This window comes from Myodes glareolus, chromosome 23 (assembly GCF_982192425.1).
Source record: "Myodes glareolus chromosome 23, mMyoGla1.1, whole genome shotgun sequence".
Classification (NCBI taxonomy): Eukaryota; Metazoa; Chordata; class Mammalia; order Rodentia; family Cricetidae; genus Myodes; species Myodes glareolus.
Window position 1 is genome coordinate 18,455,043 of NC_142048.1, and position 18,583 is coordinate 18,473,625.

Here is an 18,583-nt window from a genome sequence, read left to right on the forward strand (position 1 = left end):
AATTTCCTTTGGATGGCCTGTCCCTGGGTGGTGCCTGGGTAATCTCAGTTTGTGGTCATTCCTGAAACCAGGTATCACCTCAAGGTAAACTGCTGAGACTCAGGCCTCTATTAAGCTTGTCATGGGGAAGTCCAACACTGGCAAGTGATAATGGTTGGAAGTTAAGAACTTCCTTTGCGTGGTCTGTTTCTAAGCTAATCATGGTTGGCTGAAGCCTACAGTATTATGCTTATTGTATAGAATTATAACCAATAGACAAGACCTAGCCCTGAGTGAATCCACTTTACAAAAAGTGCATTTTGCTCCATTTTGAGTGTAAATGCGGGGGCAAAATGATTCCCTATCTGCATAAGTACCCATCATCTGTTCAGCACAGATAATGAGGTCTAGACGAATAAATGGCTTGTCTACACAAGTAGTGGTGAAGCTCGTGAGTTTATTGTTATTATTCAGTAATTTCTGACATCGTGGAAAGACACAACATGCCATTCTGTTCTTAACATAGCTGGCTTTTGACATCATTGCCGTCTTGTTGTTGTTGTTTTATAGAATTTCATGAGTCTCTTCTTACCTTTTCAACCTGGTTTATTCATTTCTGTGTGTATAATGATTTTGTTCCCGTCTGAGAGGGAGAGGATGAGCTTGTCAGAGTACAACCTCCGATGTAGGCCTCAACGTTAAGCCTTGGTTGAGGTCAGGGGCTCTCTCCTTACTTTCCAGTGAGCTTCAGAGTTCAGGCAATCTGGCCTGTGATGTCTCATCTCTCTATAGGAATGCCGGCATTACAAGTACCACGGCTTCTGCCTTTACATGAGTTAGAGGGATCTGAACTCAAGTTGTCAGGCCTGGGCAGCAAATGCTTTTACCTGCTGAGCCATCAGACCCACCCAAGGCTGCTTCACATCAGACACAGCAGTTAATTCCTGTGCTGTGCTGTTTCCAGATTCAAATTTGCTGCGCCTTTCTCATTGTTTTTTTTTCTTCTCAACTCTGAGATCCAAGAAGCGGCTAAACGTTATGTCTATCTGAATAGATTTTCTTAGACATTCTTCTTCCTCCCAACATTCAGTACAATAGAAAACTCTCATATCATTGATAGAATATCCACTATTCAGAGGCAGGCATGGGAGCACAGGTCTGTAATCCTAACAACTGGGAACACAGGCAGAAAGATCAGGAGTTCAAGGCCAAGCCTGCCTATTATAGCAAAGTAGAGGCCAGACTAGGTAACATAAATGGTCTGTCGGAAACAATGATGACAATAAAAAGTGGGGCCAGGGAGATGGCTCCATTTGTGTAAGAGCTTGTCACTCAAGCCTGATGACCTGAGTTTGATCTCTGGAAAGGTCAGTGGAGTGACATAGTTGACTTAAGGCTGTCCTCTCACGGTCACGTGCACAATGTGTTACTCACACACTGTGCGTTGCTCTTGTTCTGTGTCTCTGTCTCTCTCTCACACACACAGACTAACAAAAATTTAAACAAAAATCACTGTTCAAACCAATAAACAATAATATTAAAAAAATTCCACAATCCCCAGTTACCTTTTCTATTTCCAGTCTCCCATGTTCAATCCACACCACACCTCACACACTGAGTCCATTGTCAAGGACTCAGGACGCTTTCCAGTGTAGCTCTCTACACTGTAGCAGGAAGAATGTTAGACTCCTTGATTCAGTATCTCATATAGTGAACCTCAACAAAAGAGACTGTTAGGAGCTGGCAGATACCTTCTTCTCTGGAGACAATGTCTTAAGGCCACTGTTCCCTTTCAAACCCTCCCTTAGCTTCGGTTGCTTCACTGGAGACAAACCCTTGAAATTCCGCTTGTATTCAGACTCATGGACAATTGTATTCCCTTTGAATTGTGGAAAAATTTGGCTTCTATTACGGAAAACCTTAAAACAGACAAAAAGAATAGCTCCGTTTTTGGTTAGTTATTAAGTGACACAGAACTTAGGTGTTTAATTGCTCTTAAAAACTCACAAAAGTTGAATTTTATATAATACACAAAACGGCAAAATTGTATATGATTGCAGTTTTATTTTGCATGTGTCATTAGTAGCCAAAGGTCAAATTTCTATACTTATTACTATGTTTTAAATAGTCAAATTGTGATTAAAATATTACTTAAGCAAAAATAAACCACACTCCTTGTCTGATTTTCTCTTCCCAGAGTTCCCCACTTCCTCCCACCAGTCAGTAGTGAGATAATGAACTAAGCACATTTTCATAGTAAGAACAGACATGAGCTTTCTTAAAGTAACTGTTGTCAGCTCTACAGATTATGTTTCTCCTTGGCAGAATTTCCTTTTTAACACTGGTGGGAATGCAAGCTGGTACAGCCCCTTTGGATGACAGTGTGGCAATTTCTCAAAAACTTAGGAAACAACCTTCCTCAAGACCCAGTAATACCACTTTTGGGCATATACCCAAAGGATGCTCAATCGTGCCACAAGGACATGTGCTCAACTATGTTCAAAGCAGCTTTGTTTGTTATAGCCAGAACCTGGAAATAACCTAAATGCCCCTCGACCACAAAATGGATAAGAAAAATGTAGTACATTCACACAATGAAGTACTACACAGCAGAAAAAAATAACGGCTTCTTGAAATTTGTAGGCAAATGGATAGAGCTAGAAAATGTCATATTGAGTGAGGTAAGCCAGACCCAGAAAGACGACATAGGTACTCACTCATAGGTGACTTTTAAACATAAAGCAAAGAAAACCAGCCTGCAATTCACAATCCCAGAGAACCTAGATAACAATGAGGACCCTAAGAGAGACAGACATGGATCTAATCTACATGGGAAGTAGAAAGTAGAAAAAGACAAGATCTCTCGAGTAAATTGGGAGCATGGGGACCATGGGAGAAGGTAGAAGGGGAGGCTCCTGGAGAGGCAGGGACGAGAGCAGAGAAAATGTAGAGCTCAATAAAATCAATTTAAATAAAAAGAATTTCACTTTTACTGAAACAACATAAAATGGTGCCTGATTTGTTCAGTCTGATATTTTTTTCCTTGCCCTTTGCGTGCTCAGATTTAGCATTTTCATTAAGGCAAGAGAGACCATTCAACAATCACTATATTTCTCCTTTAAACATTTTCTTTCATCCATAATATTCAATATGGCTTCCATGAGCTAGCATATTACCACCAAAGACAATGAAATCCCAGGAGGGGCCAGGCAGGACGCACACCTCTGCTGCTCTGCAGCACTGAAGAGCACGTCTTTGCATAGACCAATCCACACACATCAGTACAACACAATCTCAGGGCTCGTCAGCCAAAACTATTCCAACTCTCTTCAATATTAATATGACAACCTTATTAACAAAAGGCACCTGATTAAAAGCAGAGAGCTCCTTTAGCGGGGCGAGCTCCACCAGGCCTCAAAGCTTTGAACTTACAAAGAGCATTTGCTTCCCAAAGAAACCCTTTGAAAGCCCCACTAATGAAAGCAATCAGATTGCTGATGAGACACTACTGACGGTTTGTTTCACGTTGTCCTTCTGATCCTATGGAAAAATCATTTCTGCAAGATGCTTTCAGTGGCACATAAAATTTGTGAAGAAATCTTGGATTTGAGTCAGCTCTAGCTATAGGTCAAATGCTCTACAAAAACAAAACTCCGTTTTCAAGTCGCTGGTATTTTTTAGAGACACTTACTATCTAAGAACACTTGAAAGCAAGCAAGAAGAAATACTGGTCCTATTTATTGGGTCCTAAAAAGAGAACACAACACTTTGTGTGACACCTCACAGGATCCTAAAACATATAACAACTAAACAAAGCTGCCACAATTTACACGGCCAGAGGTGTGCAGATGCCAGTGTGAAATCACAGAGGTTAAGCCCTGCTGCATCTACCGCCCTCTCCGGGCTCCGATACAGAGCAGGCAATGAGCACTGAAATCCAGGCAGAATGAACGGAGGGCATGGAAGGGTGCACGGACTTATAAAGGAAAACACAAAGATCAGGAAAAAGATGAAGCTGTCATGTCAGGGGGCTCCAAGTGAAGAACATAAGTAAGAATTCAAAGGCTAAGAACTCTCCAGAAGACAGCAGCAACTAACAGAATGTTTATTAGCAAGGTAATAAAATAGTAAAATTGCACAAGAATATAATGAAGTCTAAGAATCTAAATATAATTACAAATACAGCTAAACTCAATTCCTGTCATCACTCAGCTGATTCAAGGGAGCAATGACATCAAGGACTACTTTCAATGTGCTTTGCATTTATTCACTACCCTAAACAGCTATCTTTTTTAAAAATTAAACATCATACAAAAACATTAGTCAAATAAACAACAGTTTAGAATATGACTAATTTAAAGATTCAAAGGTAAATCTTTTGGTGTGGGAACACTTGGCACCCCCGGCATTCTCATCGTCCTGACCCCTGCTTAGTGGGTCAGGCCACAGCGACCTGTCAGTAGCACAGGCCTGTATATCACTATATAAATTATGTAAATCATAAGGGAAAGCAAGAGTCCAGCAAAACCCTCACTCTGTCTTTCAGAACCTAGAACCAGGCCTAGGTCAGTCCCAACTTTCTCCCAGCTCTTAGTTCCGCATGAGTCCGCATTACTAACAGGCTAGCGTGTGCAGAAACATCACAGCTGTCCACTACCTGACTGGCTGCAGACACAGGAGCAGCCTCTTTACGGGTCTTCCAGACAAACTGCCTTTGATATTCAGAATGTCTCAAGGCATTGTACGATGGAACAACAGCCAATCCAGCTTTCTTATGAAGATGCCTATCCAACTGTTGGGGAGAAGAAAACCCAGTCAAGGCTATTAAAATCTGTTCCTTTGTAAAGTGTGCTATAAAGTATGTAACATGAAATTTATCCCCTTAAGTTTTAAGTGTTCCTTATCGTATTGCTAACTACATGCATACAGTATAGCAAACTTTTAACTTCTAATCACATTTAACTGTCAAAATATTTAAAACTCCTGTCTTAAAAATCACAGCCCCTTGCCGTATCCCCAACTTCTGCGGCCACCCTTCCCTTTGCCCACCAAGCTCACACATCACCTTCCACGGTCCCCCTACATCCCCTGGATGAAGTCACGGAGTCTTCTCCAGCACTCCTAAAAGGCTCCTGGGTTCCAGTCAGTGGCTGAAGCAATAAATTAGGGCAAGAGCAACAGAACTAAATGTGGGAGGCAGTGAGATTCCCACACACGCCCCTGCAGCCTCCACTTATGTGCCTGCTACAGGCCAGCGGTGACATCAGAGGACACGGAGAGCCAGCCAGAAGGCTCCTTCCTTTCCCTCCTGTCAACTGAGATGCTGTTTGTTCCCTTGCTGGTCACAGTAAGAAAGAGAAACGAGGGTAGGCAGAAGTCAGCTGAGCCCCCCAGCCAAAGAAACAGCCTGCTCCCCTTCTGCCTCAACTTGACCTCATCCCTCAGGACTCTGGTGCCAGTCTCTCTGGAGAAAAGAATCCAGAGGCAGCTGTTCATCTCAGGAAGGCAATGTCTTAGTACAACCAGTACACGGTACAAAATAACGAGTATTAAGAATAGAGCCATTCTTAGTAACTTTCAGCAGCCTGGTGTGCATCTAGGCCAGAGACACAAGAAAATATCAAGAAAAAAATTTCAAATACACAATGTAGTAGTGAAAAATGATGATGAAACCAATAAAACCTGCCACACTTTTCTAGAGAAGTATGATGGACATTCCTAGCCTGGGGTCTACACGCTCTGCAAGAGGTTTGGTAGAAGCTTCCAACTCCGCTTCTTTGGGATCCAGTACATGGTTTCTTGTTACATCCTGGTGCTTTTCCACAGCATCTGAAGCCCCTTCAGCTCTGGAGTCTGCAGAATGAGATCGAGTTCTCTTGGGAACCCTGGAAGCCTCTAACGAGGGAGCTGTTTCTTGGTTAGCATCTTCCTTTGGCTCTGCCTCCTGTAGACTTTGTGTTGGCAGGGTCTGGGGCTCAGGTGGGACAACCGTATCATCCTCTGTGATGGCTCCATTCCACTTCAGCGATTTTGAAATCTGAGGGTCATGGTAAGGAACCCTCCTTTTTGAAATAAAACTTGGCTCTTTCGTGATCCCTACAAAACATAGCACATAAAAGTGGCTACTACCAAAGCTCACAGTCGGGAAGAGCTTTTAATAAAACCTGCGAGGAGAGAGACAGAGCTGAAAATTGAGAGAGAGCAAGATGGCACCTGCCACCAAGCTTGACAACCTGAGTTGAATCTCCTGGTAGAAAGGACAAGCTACTCCCACAAGCTGTTGTGTGACTTCTACACATGCCCTGTGACACACACACACACACACACACACACACACACACACACACACACACACATTACAGGACTTTAAAAAACTAACTAGGTATAGTTTTCAATATCAAATATTTATTCTGCTTTAAAGTAGTATTAAAATTGAACACTGAGGTCACCATGTCCGAAATCTCCTAGCACAAACCACGGGCATCACAAGGTGAAAGATCTGGCAGGTCAGGAATGCTGCCTCCGTTTCTGGTTACCTTCCTGTGCTACTTAGAACAATAAGCTCTGGTCTGTGAGATCCAGAACTTTCACAAAGCTTCTCCTGTGCACAAAAGACCAAGATGAACAGGATGAGATGTCACCACGCGAGATCCTGGCTCTCCTCTGTCGTGATGTCCTGAGAATTCAAGAGTGACCCTTTACCAAGAGACACAATTCTCCACATCACTGTCCAGCAGGCACACAGACCAAGGGGAACCTCAGCCTCTACTGAGGGAGGTGGAGTCTGCAGCACTGAGCTAATGCCCTAGTTCGGGCGGGGCCATTCTTTAAATAGAAGGAGGGCTGCTCCGCCTAAGGAAGAGTAAGACTGGAGCAGAAGGGCGGCGGGAAGGCGGCAGGAAAGCTGGCGTGAGGTAAGCCCAACATTCCCAAGCCTGTCTCTGAGTGGCTCTGCACTGAAGCAAGGGTCCCACGCTCCGGGCTTCCCTGGTCTAGATGATGTCACTGGACAGACACAAAGAAACATCTGGAGGAGGGGGTGGGGTGATCAGAAAGGGGCATTTTCTAGATCCCGAATTCTGTGTGTGCTCTTGCTTGATACTGCTCTATCTGCCATTTGTGTTTCTATCCACTGCAGCCTACCGTGGTCACACTTTTGCTCTACAGGAGACAGGAACACATCTCCAGCAGCCCGACGTGACCTATGGTCACGGCAACATATTCCAGGAACTCAGGGCTAGGGAGACACAGGGACAAGAGAGCACGAGGCCCGTCTGCTAAGGGACACTGTCTCACAGAAAAGCAAAGGAGCTGCAGCTGAGTTCAAGCTTTCCTGGCTGTCCCACAGTGGGAAGCCACGCACGCTTGCACCGTAACCTTGAACCACAGCACACAGTTAGACTCTCCGCATAGGAAATGGCTTGATTTGGTAAGTTGGTTCGCCAATGAGGGTGGCTTTGCAAATTATATTTTCTACAAACTGAACGGAGCCGAGCTGGCAGCTCTGAAGCATAGACACACTCCACCAAAATACACATCCTTGGGAGCAATCAAAGAGCTTAGGAAAAAGGTAAAGATCAGTTTTAGAATGGGAGGAAGGTTAACAGACCTTCCTAAGTTTGGGGGACCAATAGGGACCAATCCCAGTGTTGGCATGAGCTCTGCCACCGAACCACACTCTGCTGCCCTCTAAATCTTTTTTTTTTAAATTCTTATTGGATGCACCTGAGCATTTTGCCTGTGTGTATGTATAGTACAGCATGATTGGTGCCCTCAGGGGCCAGAAAGGGATGGATCCCCTGGAAGTAGAGTTACAGACAGTTATGAGCTGCCATGTGGGTGCCAGAGACTAAACCTGGGACCTCTGCAGGAGCAGCAGTGCTCTTAACCTCAGAGCCATCTCTCCCAGGCCCTCTTAAATCAAAATAAAAATGGAAGACCATTGCTTTAGACTTCTGCTGGAACAGAGAGGAAGGTTTTAGTGACAAGCAAAGACCACCAGTCTCTCATCAGCAGCCCTCTGTCTTCTCAGCTCCAGCAAACAAACACCCCTGATAGTGAGGGTTACACTGTGTTGAGAGAACAAACCACAGGCCTAGGTAATCCCATGGCTCCTTCGTAGCCTCCTACTTCCATTTCTGAGTAGCCTGAAATCCTTGTTTCCTGAATTCCCACGAGCCTCCCTCCCCTAAGCCATTACTTCCTTCAAAATGTACCCCGCTCTGAAGCGGCTTCACTCCTGTGGTTTCTTCTCATTACTGGTTCCTGAATGCTGCTGATCTCGGCTAAAATGCTAAAAGGCAATGAATCAAGTTAACCAATTGTCGAGTGTCCAGTCAGACCCCTCTGGCCTTCAGTGAAGATGGTTATACTTGAAGACCAGTTTAGTTTGCATTCTTTTTTTTTTGAAAGTAATTTTATTAAATTATAAAAGTTTCCATTTACGCCCCTCTTTACAACACCCTCCCACTCCCCCCACTCCCTCTCCTCCTCCCTCTTCGTCCCTAAGGGCAGTCAGGGTTTCCTGCCCTGTGGGAAGTTCAAGTTCCTCCCCCCTCCCTCCAGGTCCAGGAAGGTGAGTATCCAAACAGACTGGATCCCCAAAATCCAGTATATGCAGAGGAAACAAGTCCCAGTGTCATAGTCAATGACTTTTCAGAAAGACTCCCGGCCAGCCACATTCAGAGAATCCGGCCACATTCAGAGAATCTGGTTGGATCACTTCCTCGTTCAGTTGCAGTCCAACTGGCCTTGGTAAACTCTCATTAGATCCGTCCCCTTGTATCAGTAGGTGATAGCATCCCTCGCAGTCCTTATTTCCTTTTTCATTTTCTTCGTCCTTCTGCTCCTCATTTGGACCTTGGGGGGCTAAGTCCGGTGCTCCAATGTGGGTCTCCATCTGTATCGCCATCCATCGCCAGATGAAGGATCTATGGTGATAAGCAAAATATTCATCAGTATGGTTATGGGCCAAGGCCGGTTCAGGCACCCTCTCCTCTGTCCAGAGAACAATCTGGGGATCTCTCCTTGGACCTGGGATCCCATATATAGTAAAGTCTCCTGTAAACCCTAAAATGACTCCCTTAGTTGAAATATATTCTTCCCTGATCCCATATTCATCCTTCCTCCATCCCCCCCATCCCGGTCAACCGAGCTTTCCCCATTCCTCCCCTACTCCCTTCTCTCTAACCATCTCCCCTTCCAACAACCCCCCCCCCCCATGCACCCGAGGTTACCTGGGACTCTTGACTATTTCCTACCTCCTGGTGGATAGCTAAATAATCTTCATCAGGTTCATCTTCTTATTTAGCTTCTCTAGGATCACGAATAATAGGCTCAAAGACCTTTAATTATGGTTAGAATTCACTTATGAGTGAATACATACCGTGTTCCTATTTTTGGGTCTGGCTTACCTCACTCAGTAAAGCATTTTCTATTTCTATCCATTTGCATGCAAAATTCAAGATGTCATTGTTTTTTACGGCTGAGTAAAACTCTAATGTGTATATGTTCCACACCTTTTTAAACCATTCTTCTATTGAGGGGCACCTAGGCTGTTTCCAGGTTCTGGCTATTACAAATAGTGCTGCTATGAACATAGTTGAACAAATGCTTTTGTAGTATGTTAGGGAATCTCTAGGGTATATTCCCAAGCGTGGAATTGCTGGGTCCTGAGGGAGGTTGACTCCCAGTTTCCTGAGAAACCGCCACACTGATTTCCATAGTGGCTGCACAAGTTTGCATTCCCACCAACAATGGATGAGAGTTCCCCTCTCTCCACATCCTCTCCAGCATAGGCTATCATTGGTGTTTTTGACTTTAGCTATTCTGATAGGTGAAAGATGGTATCTCAAAGTGGTTTTGATTTGCATTTCCCTGATCGCTAAGGAGGTTGAGCACAACCTTAAGTGTCTTCTGGCCATTCGAAGTTCATCTGTTGTGAATTCTCTGTTCAGTTCAGTACCCCATTTTTTAATTGGGTTAATTAGAGTTTTAGTGTCTAGTTTCTTGAGTTCTTTGTATATTTTGGAGATCAGACCTTTGTCTGATGAGGGGTTGGTGAAGATCTCCCAGTCAGAAGGCAGACTTTTTGTCTTACTGACAGTGTCCTTTGCTTTACAGAAGCTTCTCAGTTTCAGTAGATCCCATTTATTCATTGTTTCTCTTATTTTCTGTGCTGCTGGGGTCCTACTTAGGAAGAGGCCTCCTGTGCCTATATCTTGTAGATTACTTCCCACTTTCTCTTCTATCAGGTTCAAAGTGGATGGATTAATGTTGATGTCTTTAATCCATTTGGACCTGAGTTTTGTGCATGGTGATAGATATGGATCTACTTTCATCCTTCTACAGGTTGACATTCAGTTATGCCAGCACCATTTGTTAAAGATGCTTTCCTTCTTCCATTGTATACCTTTAGCTCCCTTGTCAAAAATTAGGTGCTCATAGGTTTGTGGGTTAATATCCGGGTCTTCTATTCAATTTCAAAGGTCGATTTCTCTGTTCTTATGCCAATACCAAGCTGTTTTCAATACTGTAGCTCTGTAATAGAGTTTGAAGTCAGGGATGGTAATGCCTCCTGAAGTTCCTTTATTGTATAAGATTGTTTTGGCTATCCTGGGTTTTTTGTTTTGCCATATAAACTTGATTATTGTTCTCTCAAGGTCTGTGAAGAAGTTTGGTGGGATTTTGATGGGAATTGCATTGAATCTATAGATTGCTTTTGGTAGAATTGCCATTTTTTCTATGTTGATTCTCCCAATCCAAGAGCAGGGGAGGTCTTTCCATTTTCTGGTATCCTCCTCAATTTCTTTCTTCAAGGACTTAAAGTTCTTGTCAAATTGGTCTTTCACTTCCTTGGTTAGAGTAACCCCAAGATATTTTATGCTATTTGTGACTATCGTGAAAGGTGATGTTTCTCTGATTTCCCTTTCTGCTTCTTTATCCTTTGTGTATAAGAGGGCCACTGATTTTTTGGAGTTGATCTTGTATCCTGCCACGTTACTAAAGGTGTTTATCAGATGTAGGAGTTCTTTGGTAGAGTTTTTGGGGTCACTTATGTACACTATCATATCGTCAGCAAATAACGAAAGTTTAACTTCATCCTTTCCAATTCGAATCCCCTTGATCTCCTTATGTTGTCTTATTGCTATTGCTAGAACTTCAAGCACTATATTGAAGAGGTATGGAGAGAGTGGACAGCCTTGTCGTGTTCCTGATTTTAGTGGAAAGGCTTTGAGTTTCTCTCCATTCAATTTGATGTTAGCTGATGGCTTGCTGTATATTGCTTTTATTATATTTAGGTATGATCCTTGTATCCCCAGTCTCTCCAACACCTTTATCATAAATGGGTGTTGAATTTTGTCAAGTGCTTTTTCAGCATCTAGTGAGATGATCATATGGTTTTTTTCTTTCAGTTTATTTATATGATGGATTACATTGATAGATTTGCGTATGTTGAACCAACCCTGCATCTCTGGGATGAAGCCTACTTGATCATAATGGATAATTTTTCTAATGTGTTCCTGGATTCGGTTTGCCAGGATTTTATTGAGAATTTTCGCGTCGATGTTCCTGAGTGAGATTGGCCTGTAATTCTCTTTCTGGGTTGTGTCTTTGTGTGGTTTTGGTATTAGGGTAACTGTAGCTTCATAAAAGGAGTTTGGCAATGACTCTTCTGTTTCTATATTGTGGAATACATTAAGGAGTATAGGTATTAGCTCTTCCTGGAAGTTCTGGTAGAATTCTGCATTGAAACCATCTGGTCCTGGGCTTTTTTTGGTAGGGAGATTTTTAATCACAGCTTCTAATTCTTCATGACTGACAGGTCTGTTTAGATTGTTCACCTGGTCTTGGTTCAACTTTGGTATATGGTACTTATCTAAAAAAATGTCCATTTCTTTTACATTTTCCAACTTTGTGGCATATAAATTTTTGTAGTAAGATCTAATGATTCTCTGAATTTCCTCTGTGTCTGTGGTTATGTCCCCCTTTTCATTTCTGATCTTATTAATTTGCATGTTCTCTCTCTGTCGTTTGATTAATTTGGATAGGGGTTTGTCGATCTTGTTGATTTTCTCCAAGAACCAGCTTTTTGATTCATTGATTCTTTGGATTGTTTTCTGTGTTTCTATTTTGTTGATTTCAGTCCTCAGTTTGATTATTTCCAGTCTTCTACTCCTCCTGGGTGAATCAGCTTCTTTTTTTTCTAGAGCTTTCAAGTGTGCTGTTAAGTCTCCAATATGTGCTTTCTCCGTTTTCTTTAAGTGGGCACTTAGTGTTATGAACTTTCCTCTTAGCACTGCTTTCATAGTGTCCCATAGGTTTGAGTATGTTGTGTCTTTGTTTTCATTAAATTCAAGGAAGACTTTAATTTCTTTCTTTATTTCTTCCTTGACCCAGGGGTGATTCAGTAGTTGACTGTTCAACTTCCATGAATTTGTTGGCTTCCTGGGGGTAGCACTGTTGTTGAATTCTAACTTTAATTCATGGTGGTCTGACAAGACACAGGTGGTAACTAATATTTTTTTGTATCTGTGGAAGTTTGCTTTGTTACCGAGTATGTGGTCAATCTTCGAGAAGGTTCCATGAACTGCAGAGAAGAAGGTATATTCTTTCCTATTTGGGTAGAGTGTTCTATAGATGTCTGTTAAGTCCATTTGATTCAATACCTCCAATAAATCTCTTAATTCTCTGTTTGGTTTCTGTCTGATTGACCTGTCCATTGGTGAGAGAGGAGTGTTGAAGTCTCCTACTATTAGCGTGTGTGGTTTGATGACTGCCTTGAGTTCTAGAAGAGTTTCTTTTACATATGTGGGTGCCTTTATATTAGGGGCATAGATATTCAGGATTGAGACTTCTTCCTGATGAGTTGTTCCTGTTATGAGTATGAAATGTCCATCTCCATCTCTTCTGATTGATTTTAGTTTGAAGTCGATTTCGTTAGATATTAGAATGACCACACCCGCTTGTTTCTTAGGTCCATTTGCTTGGAAAACCTTTTCCCAACCCTTTACTCTGAGTAGGTGTCTGTCTTTGTTGTTGAGGTGTGTTTCTTGTAAACAGCAGAATGTTGGATCCTGTTTTCGTATCCAATCTCTAAGTCTGTGCCTCTTTATAGGTGAATTGAGTCCATTGATATTAAGTGATATTAATGACCAGTGGTTGTTGACTCCGGTCATTTTCTTTTTTTGGGTAGTAGAGTGTATGTGTTTTCCTTCTTTGGGTTGTGCTAGTGAAGGGTCTCTAGATGTCTGAGTTATTGTAGGCAGTGTTGGCAATGTTGGATTCCTTGGGATGTAATTTTCCTTCTAATATTCTCTGTAAGGCTGGATTAGTAGTTATGTATTGTTTATATTTGTTTTTATCCTGGAATATTTTGTTTTCTCCGTTGATAGCGAATGAAAGCTTGGCTGGGTATAGTAGTCTGGGCTTGCATCCATGGTCCCTTAGTTTCTGCAGTACCTCTATCCAGGACCTTCTGGCTTTCATGGTTTCCATAGAGAAGTCTGGTGTAAGTCTGATAGGTTTACCTTTATAGGTTACTTGACCTTTTTCCTTTGCAGCTCTTAATATCCTTTCTTTAATCTGAATGCTTTGTGTTTTGATTATTATATGGCGAGGGGATGTTTTTTTCTGATCCAGTCTATTCGGTATTCTGTATGCTTCTTGCACCTTCATAGGAATATCACTCTTTAGGATGGGAAAGTTTTCTTCTATAATTTTATTGAATATATTTTCTGGACCTTTGATCTGCAATTCTCCTCCTTCTTCTACTCCTATTATTCTTAGATTTGGTTTTTTTATTATGTCCCATATTTCCTGAATGTTTTGTGATGAGAATTTGTTGGATTTGCTGTTTTCTTTGGTCAGGGCGTTTATTTTCTCTATGGTGTCTTCATAATCTGAGATTCGTTCTTCTATCTCTTGTATTCTATTGGTTATGCTTGTTCCTGAAGTCTCTGTTTGTTTACCTAGATTTTCCATATCCAGCCGGCCCTTGGTTTGTGTTTTCTTCACTGCCTCCATTTCAGTTTTCAATTCTTGAACTGATTCCATTACCTGTTTGATTGTTTTTTCTTGGTTTCCCAGGGTATCATTTACGAATTTACTCATTTCTTCAAACTTTTTGTTATATTTGTCTTCCATTTCTTTACTCATTTCTTCCATCTTTTTGTTATATTTCTCTTCTACTTCTTCAAGTGAGTTATTCATACCCTGTTTAAGAGACTCTATTGCTTTCATAATGACACTGTTTTCCACTTCTTCCAGAATAGGGTGCTCACGTCGTTCTGTCGTAAGATCGCTGGGATCTGGTGTTTTCATGTTGTTTTTCAGATTATTGGAGGAATTCTTGCCTTGGCACCTGCCCATCTCTTCCTTCAGATGCTATCCAATGGCTCTTCCCTCCGCTGGGTCTTCTTCTACTGGATTAGTGCCCTTTGCTATCCAGGAATCACTTTGCCTGCAGCCTTAGCTTGCTGCAGGCAAGCTATTAGAACAAAGGGACGGAAGTCCCTTTGCACTCACCGCCTGTCCGAACCGCGGCGCCCACCCCGGCTGAGATGGAGGAATTTAAGCCCCGAAAAAGGGAGAGGGGAAGGGTAGAGGTTCCAGGCAGAAAGCTGGGATGGCGGGAATATTGTGTGTTCCCTAACCGGACTTGTGTGGCGGTCAGGAACAACACACTTACCCCTCCATTGTATCTTCTGGTACAGGATCAGAGCCCCTCGCTGGTCAGAAGTCTCCCTGCCTGCAGTCTTAGCTTGCTGCAGACCGGCTATTAGAACAAAGGGACTTCCGTCCCTTTGCACTCACCGCCTGTACCGGCCCGCGGCGCCCACCCAGGCTGAGATGGAGGAATTTAAGCCCCGAAAAAGGGAGAGGGGAAGGGTAGAAGTTCCAGGCAGAAAGCTGGGATGGCGTAGCAGGAGAGAGGGTTTAGCTGGGGGAAGCTGCCCCTTTGGAGTAGCCAGGGAGATAAGGATGGCGGGAATATTGTGTGTTCCCTAACCAGACTTGTGTGGTGGTCAGGAACAATACACTTACCCCTCCATTGTATCTTCTGGTACAGGATCAGAGCCACTGGCTGGTCAGAAGTCTCCCTGCCTGCAGTCTTAGCTTGCTGCAGGCCGGCTATTAGAACCTAGTTTGCATTCTTGATCTGACAAACCCTGCCAAGTACAGAACATGGGAGCAGAGAAGTTTTCCAATATGCTGCCTGAGAATCAGGCCTCTGAAGTCAGACCCTGGGCTAAAAATCTACGCTGCGAGGAGCCCCAAGGAGATAACCACACTTCCTTCTGTTCTCCAAACCTAATTTAAACACATTCCTTATTTTACTGTCTCCAAGGCTTGGAGCCCTCACTGTAAGTCATGCCTTCCCCTGGCTCCAGATGCCTCACATCAGTCACTGTCACACACCACGTATAGGACACTAAGTATTGATCTATGTACATAAAGCCCTTACCAAGCAATGCCTCCTTTGGCCCTACCCAAAAACCACGTGCAATATGGCTTCCTAAGGCCCATTTGGCAAGGCTTGATTTGCTCCAGGTTATAGTTATTGTATACTCAAATTCATATTGATTCATCAATTTGAAAATGAGTTTTAGGGCTGACATTGCCTCCTAAGCATGAGAACCCGAGCTTGACCCCCAGGACCCATGTAAAAACAGCCAACTGTGGTGGCATGCTCTTACGTGAGCACTGGCGAGGTGGAGACAGATGTGGACCCTTGGGGCTCACGGGCCAGTAAACCTAATCTAATTGGTGAGCCAATGGAGACCCTATCTCCAAATGAAGTGGGCGATCTTCCTGAGGAATGAGATTCAGGATGGTTCTCTGGCCTCTGCAGGGATATGCACATACGCGGACCTGCACACATACAAGCATAATAAAAAGTATTCTAATAGGGAGCCAAGTGTCCCAAAGCCCCGTGTTTCTACTGGCAAACAGGAGATCAGAGGGCTGTGCTCAGAGATGTCGCACTCCAGCAAGAGAGCCAGCACCTGCAATGGTCAGGCTGCCATTTCCACTGTGCTCTCGGAATCCCTGATCCAGGGCTCAAATTCTCTCCGGTCTGGAGAAGAAGCATATTAATGAGAACACAGCTCTGAACTCCTGAGCACTGGCCAGAACAGACGAGAACAAGTCACGGCTCTGATGCTAACTGAACCTGGGTGAGCTGCTCTACCTACGCTTCCGCTCCTCAAAACTGTGGGAGTCTTCTTCCCCATGCTCGCCCCTCTCAATTTTCTGGTTCGAGTCCAAACACCCCCAGCAGGACCCTTAAAGAACGGCAAATCTCAAGCGTATTCCCTTCATCTCTACTCTTCAACCTGTTTGCTATCGTGCTATTTTATATCCAGCCTGAAATGCCTTATTTACGGAGTTTCTTTTTTTTCTGTACATAAAGGAGTTTGGGATCACGGTATAGCATCAGTAAATATTTGCCAAGCACATGTGACTCAGTCAAGACAAATGTATCTTACTTGTTTTGTAAACAAAACCTAAGGTTTATTCAGGTTATAACAGCTACCAGTTGGCTCCACTTACCTAACTGATCCGATCTAAGTCCGGCCCATGAGTACTTCCGCCCCACTGAGGGGTTGTAGGACACTGACAAACACGACTTCTTCCACAGAAAGCTTCTCTGGTATTCACTCAGCCCCTGCACCGCAAAGTGCAAAGCACAATTTGAGCACCGTGTAATGAGCAGTGTTTTAAAAGCCAGCATCGAAAAGGAAAAACAAAGAAGATCTCAACCTCCAAAGAGTGTTGAACCGCCTAAGAATGATCATTAGATTCAGACAAGCTCCTTAGCAATGGCTAATATTTACCCAGCCACGGTTAAGTAGCCCTTTAATCCTCACAACCACTCTGGAGCAGATGGGAGCAGGAGTCATGCTCAGAGAGGCTGCCCTGTAGCTGGTTCTCTAATTCCAAAGTGTGAGCTCACCATCACTAGAGATTTAGTCTAAGTTCCCACCAAGTGCATAATATTATGGATTCCACCCAATTCCTTTCAGTAAAAGACAGCTGCAGAAAAACAAGTCTCCCCTCCCACTCGGCCCACAAGCCCTGAAGAATTAGTGGGGATTTCTAGAAGACTATGGCCACCTGTTGCGTGGAAGGGTGCCAGACCTGGAAATGTTAGCAACCCCTAAAACACACCCACCCACGCTCTCCTCTCACTGAGGGCCCGTTTCCAATTAGAAGGCACACACTTTAAGGTTTGCTGGAAAAGGGGTGCTGAATGCAAACACCAGAGGGACCACAGGTGTCCTACACTGAAAGCAGCCTTTCGTCCCACTGTCAAGTGCCCTCCTTCCGTCTCCGCTCCTGGAGCCCCCAGAATGACCCCATGAGGACCCCATAGAACTCTCCCACACCAGCACCTCCGCGCTGGACCACGGGTCGGAGCATCCTCGGCCCCGGCACAGACTCCAAGCCAGAAGCCTCCGTGAGGCGGAAGCGCGCACCCCGCCACCAGACGCTGAGCTCCCCGAGTTCACCTTGAAGCGCACCGGCACGTCGCCCTGCGCTGCGGCGCCATCCCGCCGACAGTTAACGGGACCTAAAGCCACGAGGGGCGTGGCGACAACACCGGTTCCCTAGCAAGATCCCGGACCCAGCGTCCCCGACGACGCGCCGGCGCACTCCTCGCCGCCCTCCCGCCCCCCCGCCCCCCCCCCGCTCGGGTTTGCTCGGCCCGTTTGGCAGCCTGCAGACCAATGGCAGCCCTTACCGTCATTACGATTAGACCAACCAACGCTCACAAGGGTGCCGCTCCGTACCCCGGCCTGCTGAAAAAAAAAAAAAAAAGGAATGGCGGGCGGAGAACCAGCCAATGAGGATGCGGGAACTGCGGTGGGCGGGGCCCGCGGGAGCTGGGTCCCGGAGGAGGCTGCGGGCCATGAGCTCGCGCTGCTGGAAGACCGGATTGCCTGCCTGCCCTGTGCCGGCCGAATTCCGCCACCTCGCTGGTTCCAGGCGTCTGGCATCACAGACCGTGAACGCGCGCCTGGCGTTCTAGAATGCCCGACAGAACCCAGAGTTTCTTTTTCCTGAAAGGAAATTGTCCAGGAGGATCTGGCTGAAAACCAGTTCCTAGCGACAGCCGCGTTACACTAGCCTCAGGTCAAAAAGCATAGGTCCAAAACTGCACACGACGTAGGCAGATTCAAATAAATTTTATTAAGACCATGAAACCAGCCACTGTCGTCTTTCGATGGTGTTCTTCCAGGGGATAAAAAGGATTCATATCAGGCCTTAACGAGGGTGGTGGGGACACATTATGATTGTGAATCGCAACTACCAGTCCTTCAGCCTTGTTTCTTCTCTCATCCATTTTTAAAACTAAAATTCTATCTATAGACCAGGCTGGCTTCAAACTTACAGAGATCCTCCTGCCTCTGCCTTGGGAGTACTATAATTAAAGCTGTGACAGTCCGAACTCTGAGTACGGGGCCAACCTGGTTGGTCTACGTTTCCAGTACGGCCAAGACTATACAGAGAAACCCTGAATATGAATGAATGAATGAATGAATGAATGAATGAATGAATGATAAATAAATGTCCTTCTGATTTAAATAGGTTTTTTGTC

At 44.3% G+C, this 18,583-nt stretch overlaps 1 pseudogene across 1 annotated transcript; it reads right to left on the reverse strand.

The window, feature by feature from the left end:
* Nucleotides 1-416: 416 nt before the first annotated feature.
* LOC148118315 (stabilizer of axonemal microtubules 6-like) lies at nucleotides 417-17,731 on the reverse strand (annotated as a pseudogene). Its single transcript, XR_015736234.1, has 5 exons — nucleotides 17,726-17,731; nucleotides 17,493-17,591; nucleotides 16,534-16,648; nucleotides 4,637-6,075; nucleotides 417-1,898 (listed from the first exon to the last, which is right to left on the reverse strand). The product of XR_015736234.1 is annotated as a stabilizer of axonemal microtubules 6-like (transcript).
* Between the last annotated feature and the right edge of the window lie 852 nt (nucleotides 17,732-18,583).